General features: G+C 34.2%; 1 pseudogene; it reads left to right on the top strand.

Moving 5' to 3' along the window:
* The first annotated feature begins 5,415 nt into the window (after window positions 1-5,415).
* On the top strand, window positions 5,416-7,976 carry LOC141296483 (N-acetylmuramoyl-L-alanine amidase-like; annotated as a pseudogene).
* Window positions 7,977-8,186: the final 210 nt, after the last annotated feature.

Raw genomic sequence — 8,186 nt, 5'->3', positions numbered from 1 at the left:
AAGGTAGCCATCTTGTGAAGGGGCTCCTGAAAGGCAGACATCTTATGAACAGGCTTTGAACTAGCAGACATCTTGTGCTTTGGCTCTGGGCTAGTAGACATCTTGTGCTGTGGCTCGAAGCTAGCAGACGTCCTGTGCTGTGGCTCGAAGCTAGCAGACATCTTGTGCTGTGGCTCGAAGCTAGCAGACATCTTGTGCTGTGGCTTGAAGCTAGCAGACATCTTGTGCTGGGGCTCAACTAGAATACCCACAGTACATGGAGAGCCGCATAACGACAGTGCATAGTTCATATAATCCTTCAGTGAGCATAAGGATTTCCCCCCAGGCAACATTGATCTTGTTGGTTCATTCAGCCCCATACGGAATAAGTCCTTAAAGTATACCTCATCAAAAAATGATACTTTATGCAACAACTCACTGAAACGTTGAACATATTCCTTGATGGGGAGATCTCCTTGTCTGAGGAGCAGAAGTTGGTCGACTGGGTCCATGTTGTGATGCTGGTGGTGAGTAAAGCCGCTGGATCCGGGTGTGGCGAAGTATTCTGTCACAAACGGGACGACCAAGAGTGAGGATCCAAATGCAAGGCTTTATTAAGCAGATCGTAGTCAGACAGACAGGGTCGAAAACACCAGCAAACATGAACAGCGAAGACAATCCAATAGCGTAATCCAATAAACAAGCGTGGGTCAAAATCCAAGTGGGCAGTCCAAATGAAACAATGAAATGAAAACAAGAAACTAGAAAACTAAGACTAAGACTGGGAAAACAAAAACAGAACTATGGCTAGGGAACAACAAGGAGACTAGGAAACCTGAGAGCAAAGGAAAACGCTTGGTAGAGTCCGCTGGAGCAAAACAATACTTCGCGATGTGTGTGTGTGATGAGCTGGCTTTTATGTCTGATAAACAGGAAGTAACCATAGAGGCAGCAGAGGGAGCAGCAACAGTCAGTGGGGGTAAGGGCTCCCTCTGCTGGCCTGGCGTGACAGTAGCTAATTGTGGCTGTTTCCCGGTAAATATTATATTTGAAATACAGCATCATGGTTAATTCTTGTTCATTACATGGTTAATAATAGTGTAAAATACAGTGAAACCTGGAACTCACTACCATTTTTAAGATCAGAATTAAAAGAGTAGCTCAACAGCTTCGGGCCATTGAAGATGTAGGTGACCTCCATTCTTCAGTAGAACAGTAAAGATTTTAGCTGAATCTGTGGTCCTTGATGATTTATCCTTTGATGATTTTGAATCCTAAATCCCAATTAATACCAAATAAATCCCTGCGGCTTATGACAATTTGAGGTCTTTTGAAGCAAAAAATACAAAGAGAAAGATGTTTCGTTAAAAGTATAATTTGTTGTTAGTAACAACATGAAGTGCATTAAACATTAAATTCTGTCAAGGCTTTACAAACCAAGGGTTATGAAGAAACTGCAGGGGGTTTGTGAGTTTAATGAAAAGCAAGTGTTTGTAAGACAAAGGCCTTCCAAGGGCATAGTAACAAATGGTTAAACAACCCACTAAGTGATAATTCAAATAAACATTAATGTGTACATCAGTAGGCTAGCTGCCCAGGTGAAAAAAAAAATACTTAAATGCTATGAAAATACACTTAAATACCCGCAAATACATTTTTAGTACATTGTTATTTTTTTGTGTTAAAAAAGTGTGATGTTTATACACTATAAATACACTAATTAAAAGTATGTTTATACTTCAGTAGGACTTAAGTACACTTGAAAAAAGTATACTAAATACCAGTAATACTTAAATAAATTTTTAGTGTACTAAAATAAAGTATACTACAGAAAAAACATGCAAAAGAGTTTTATTAGAGTGTTTTTCAAAAGTGTGCTTTAAATGCTTTAAACATTAGTTGATTATTAGTAGACTGTTTACATACTAATCCTAAGTTTAAAATAAGTTAATATATAAAAAATCTATTAGTAATGTATTGTAGTAGAAGTATATTTTCTCAAAAGTTGTACTTAAGTACACTTAATATGAATGCACTATAAGCCTTAACACTTAAACTGATTTTGAGTGTGGTAATTCTCCCAGTTTAAAAAAAAGTGCACTAAAATACACTTTATTTAAGTATACTTAGTACACTTTTCAGTAATGTACTAAAAGTGCTCTATTTTCGCACACTAATTTTGTACTTATTGTACTAAAAAATAGTATTAAGTATGTGTTAAGATAAACTTAATACCATCTAAGTGTACTCAACTGTGCTATTTTGAGACACCATGAAATTGAACTAAAATGTGCTTTTAACATACTATATCTGTATTTAAAAATATATTTAGTTACAACTAGAAATACACTTGAACCCTACTTTTGAACATTTATAAATATATTTATGACTAATTTAAAGTATAGCAATAATATATTAAAAGAATATACAAAGTGTGAAAAAAGTGTGCTAAAATACAATTTAAGTACACTTAGTGCACTTCCCTAATGTACTTAAAGTGCTCTATTTTCGGCCACTAATTTTGTACTCAATCTACTAAAAGTTATTCTTAAGTATATGTTAAGATAAACTTAAAATCATCTAAGTGTACTCAACTGTGCTATTTTGAGACACCATGAAGATGAACTAAAATGTGCTTTTAACATACTATCTCAGCATTTCCAAAAAATGTATTTTGTTACCACTTCTAATAGGATTGAAACATATTTCATAAACCTTTAAATATACTAATTATACATAAAAAATAAACTTACTGATTATTTAAAATACATGAATAATATATAACAAATGTATACAAAGCGTATTTATAATGTATTGCCCAGATATTTTTATCAATAAAAAATACACTTGCTGATTATTTAAAATACATAAATATATAACAAATGTATGCAAGGCGTATTTATAATGTATTTCCCACATATTTTTATTGCAAAAAAAATACACTTGTTGATTATTTAAAATACATGAATAATATATAATAAATGTATACAAAGCATATTTATAATATATTGCCCACATATGTTTAATAATAAAAAATACACTTCTTAATTATTTAAAATACATGAATAATATATGATAAATGTATACAAAGTGTATGTCACGCCCTTGGACTGTTTGTCTTAGTTTTTCCCAGTGTTTCCCCCATTGGACTCTCTGTTTGGTTTCTCCCATGCCCTTTTTTGGTCTTCCTGCTCATTAGTGTGATCCCCTCCACCTGTTGTTGTAATTATCTCCCCTTTATAAGTTTGTTTGATTTCCTTGTTTCTTTGTCCGGCTACAAGCGTTACACCTATGTTCCTTCGTTGTGTGCGCGTCTTCTCCCGCCATTCCTGTCTTTTGTTACTCTGCCTGAGGATTTATTGAAGACTTTTTATTGAAGACGTTATTTTTTGCTTTCCTACACGTTTCGTGACAACGTATTTATAATGTATTGCCCATACATTTTTATTCATTATAATACACTTATTAATTAATTAAAATATATCAATTATATATAATAAATTTATACAAAGCGTAATTATAATGTCTTGCCCACATATTTTTATTAATAAAAAATACATTATAAATATGCTATGTATACATTTATTATATATTATTCATGTATTTTAAATAATCATCAAGTGTATTTTTTATTAATAAAAATATTTGGGCAATACATACGCTTTGTATACATTTGTCATATATTATTCATGTATTTTAAATAATCAACAAATGTATTTTTTATTAATGAATATATGTGGCCAATACATTATAAATACGCTTTGTATACATTTTTTATATATTATTCATGTATTTTAAATAATTAATAAGTGTATTTTTTATTAATAAAAACGTGGGCAATACATTATAAATACGCCTTGTATACATTTGTTATATATTATTATTGTATTTTAAATAATCAGTAAGTTTATTTTTTATGTATAATTAGTATATTTAAAGGTTTCTGAAATATGTTTCAATTGTATTATAAGTGGTAACAAAATACATTTTTGGAAATGCTGAGATAGTATGTTAAAAGCACGTTTTAGTTCATCTTCATGGTGTCTCAAAATAGCACAGTTGAGTACACTTAGATGATCTTAAGTTTATCTTAAGGAGTACTTAAGAATAACTTTTAGTATATTAAGTACAAAATCAGTGCCCGAAAATAGAGCACTTTTAGTACATTACTGAAAAGTGTGCTAAGTATACTTAAATAAAGTGTATTTTAGTGCACTTTTTTTTTACCTGGGTGATGCAATGCTAAAATGTTGAGAAAACCAAAATGGAAAATCAAAATGATTGATCTAAAAAAAAAGAGATGATAGTGAGTTCCAAAATACAGAAGCATAAATACACCTGTACAAATATCAGTTTTTTTTTTTTTTGTTTTTAGACTGTTAGATAATCAATAAAAAACATGAATCAGCACTTTTACATTTATTATTTGAAGTGCAACAGCCATTAATAGCTGGGACGTTTTTAGCCAAGTCATCTCAATGGAAAAAGTTTCCCAATGTACCTGAATTTGCTCCTATCAAAGGTAAAACCAAAACACTTTTCTGTTTGGTGTACTAATCCAGTTGTTTGATAAACCATATCACAAGGTAAATTATCTTGTGATAAACTGCAAGTTACCTTGTGATGAATACAGATCCAGAAAAAAAAACAAAGTAGACTTGTTGTTTATCAACACAAATACTACTTATTCACAAAAAATCCCTTTTTTGGCCAAAAATAAATAAATAAAACAATTATTAGCTATAAAAAAAACACTTTTTTTCTAAGCTTTTACGTAAAACGGAAGGCTTTGAAATAGGTGTGTTAGAGCTTTTTTCTATTTTTAAATCTGTTTAAATAATCTGTCCGAATGTATGAATGTGAACAGTTTAGTATCACTTTACAATAAGGTTCCTTTTGTTAACATGAGTTAACTACATTGGTGATCATGAACTAATAATGAAAAATACTTTTAAAGCATTTCTTAAATTTAGTTTATGTTCAATTTAACGTACTAATAATTGATAAAAATCAAAAGCTGCATCTGTTAATATCATTCAGTGGAACATAAACTAACAATGAACAGTTGTATTTTTTTACCTTACGTTAACAAAGGTGAAAAAAATACTATAACAGATGCATTGCTCATTCGTCACCTTAGAATTATAAGGTTCTATCTGACATTTTTGTCAAAAGTGAGTTATTCACATATTCTTATTCTGTGACACCTTATAATTCTAAGGTGATTCATTGCTAATTAATGTTAGTTAATGCCTTAGTAAGATTATTTGAAGTAGAGTGGAAGCATCTGTCATTTTCTCAAAGCTAATTTTTTATGTAATAGAACACAGTGCTGACGTAAGTGGTTGCATGTCTTTAAAATGCCTATGAGGTGCACGGTAGGTGTATAACCGGACTGCGTGAACAGACTGTCCAGTGCTCTCAAGTTCTGTCATCATGGGTTGGCACTTGCGCTTGCTTCTCTCTTTGCTTGTGGTGCTTGCTGCTGAAGGTAAGTCATATATTCAATGTTCTAGTCAATATGCAGAATTATAACTGGTTCACAACACTTTAGCTTGTGGCAGATCCATCAGTCACTTCCTACATAAGCGAGGTCATTAATCACAGCCTTTCTCAGGTGAGTAAGGAGGAAGGTGTGGTTCTCACCATAGATGGTTCAAATGTGGTCTTCAGGCTGGGCTGCAGTCCAACATCAAAAGCCTTTACCCTTTAACTCTGACCGACAACCTGGTTGCCTCATTTCTACATCATGCCCACAATGAGCAATCCAGCATTGCTTGTGGCACCAGAGGTTTCTGGGATAGCATTTCATCCCCAATGGTTTACACTCTCGAGGATTTGCCCTCATTGGCCACAGACGCCATAATAATCGGTGGAATGGATGGGTTCATTCTCGGGTCAGAAGTTGCTTCATCTAACGTTCGTGAGCAATCACTGAGTGACTTGTTGAAGAGTTACTACAGCCACCAGCCTGACGCCACAGGGTTGGACGCATCTCCTCGTCTGATCAGTCAAAACTGAAGGAAGAACTTCAAGCAGCTCATCAGCTTCTCTTTGCTGAAAAGCCAAGTGGTCCAGGCTCTGACTGTTCGCCGCAATTTGAATGAGTCTGAGAGGCAGAAGCTGGATGATGTTGTGAACTACAGGTTTGACCAATTTGTCCATGTCTATGCGAGTAATTAAACATTTATTAATTTATTAAGTAATCTACTTTATTTATGACAGACTTGCAATCTGTCAGTAGCAAAACTGTGTTCTTACGTTGCTTTTTTCCATCCAAAGCTTGTCCCAGCATCAAAACGAGGTCTCAGTGGGGTGCTGCATCTTTTATTGGTTCACCCTCCTATCTGTCTCTTCCTGTGCCATACCTTTTCATCCACCACACATATTCACCCTCCAGGCCTTGCACCACCTTTGATCAATGTGCCAGTGACATGCGCTCCATGCAGAAATACCACCAGCAAACCAATGGATGGTCTGACATTGGATACAGGTTAGAAAAGTCACAATTGGTATAAAAATTTGTTAGACAACATTCTGTACCATAAATCCTTTGAACTGTGTTTCTAAATTTAATTTCTAAAAACTATCATTGTTTGTCCCCATGAAGTTTTGTTACAGGTTCAGGACTCGCAAAATCGCTAGCCCGACATCCCGGGGCTATTGTATTTTCCAGTCGGGCTACCAAAATGTTTCACCGGCTGCCCGACGGGCTATCGTAAAGTAGAGGGCTTCTGCAGGTCCTTAAACTCCTCAATTTAGTTGTATCAAATTTAAGGCCATAAAAAGTTTTAAATATGTTAAATAGTATAAGAATAGTCTTAATTATAATTTAGGAGGTTTTACATTTGGGGACGGAAAGACGAGAATCGCGATAGCGCTGGATTCAACTTCAAAAGGCAATGATGTCATTGAATAAATATGCGCGCTGCACGTTTCAAAGTCAAAACGCGGCACTGATGTCTTTATATGAATGTATCTGAAGGGAGCCGACTGTCCTCAGAAACGTGTCGTTCGCATTTTCATTTCATGCCTGATAAAACAACGTTAATGCTGCTTTGTGTACAGCCGTTACTAGGGAAACCGTAGTATTTCAGCGCTACTAAAGCGCCCCCTCGTGACAGAGAATGAATATTTCCACATTTTTTTCAGCTGTTTATGGTCAAATGATTGCAATTATCGACCTATGTTTTTATGCAGCAAACACATAGAGCTGTAAATGTGAAGGAAGTTAATGTGCCTTCTAAAATACTAAACAATTAAGACAGTAATATTTATGTTTTAAATAAATATAATAAATGATATACTCGATTTATAAATTGCCTTAAATTGATATTTAAAAATTCTGCAGATATACCAAATAGTGAAATAAAATTCCTTCCTTGAAATTTGTTTATATTTGTGTATTGAAAACATTTTTGATTAAGTTTAGACTCCTCTCTGATTTTCTATATTTAAAAAAAAAGAAGTCTTTTTTTATTTGGGCTAGTTAAATTCATTTTCGGGCTACCAAAATCTGAAGAGTACCTGCCCCAAGGGCTACCAGAGATTTTGAAATTTTGCGAGCCCTGAGGTTATGATGGAAACATGTACGAAGGCCGCGGTTGGAATTGGGTTGGTGCTCACACTTCTGGGTACAACTCCAAAGGCTATGGGGTCTGCTTCATTGGAGATTATACCTCCACTCTCCCCATCTCGAGTGCAATAAGCATGGTGCGGTACGACTTCACAAGCTGCGCTATAGGCAACGGTGGACTGGCTTCTTATTACAACTTATACGGACACAGGCAAGCCAGTTCCACAGAATGCCCAGGAAGCACCCTCTACCGTGAAATCCAGAACTGGTAGAATTGGGAGGTAAAAAGATAATTGATTACTGGGATTTATTGTATTTATGAGGTTCTGATTTATCCAAATGCACCGTGGTAACAGTTCACACCATAACTGTGTGTCTATGTGTTTTTCTTTGCTTCTCTCTACAGAGTTATTTGCCTTGATGACTGTGGCATCAATGGACAACTAATTGTGTCTCTGGAAAATAGTACATGTATCACATGTATCAATCATAATAAATGCATAATAAATTACAGCATATTAAAATTGTGTTTTGTGTTTGTGTGCTATTACACAGTACATAATAAATTATTCTAGTCAAGTAATTTAAGGCAAATCTGGCAAACTGAACTGCCTTCAATACTTTTGGTCAA

Source organism: Garra rufa, chromosome 1, assembly GCF_049309525.1.
Source record: "Garra rufa chromosome 1, GarRuf1.0, whole genome shotgun sequence".
Classification (NCBI taxonomy): Eukaryota; Metazoa; Chordata; class Actinopteri; order Cypriniformes; family Cyprinidae; genus Garra; species Garra rufa.
Note: the sequence above shows the minus strand (reverse complement) of the source record. Positions and strands in the feature narration are given on the sequence as shown.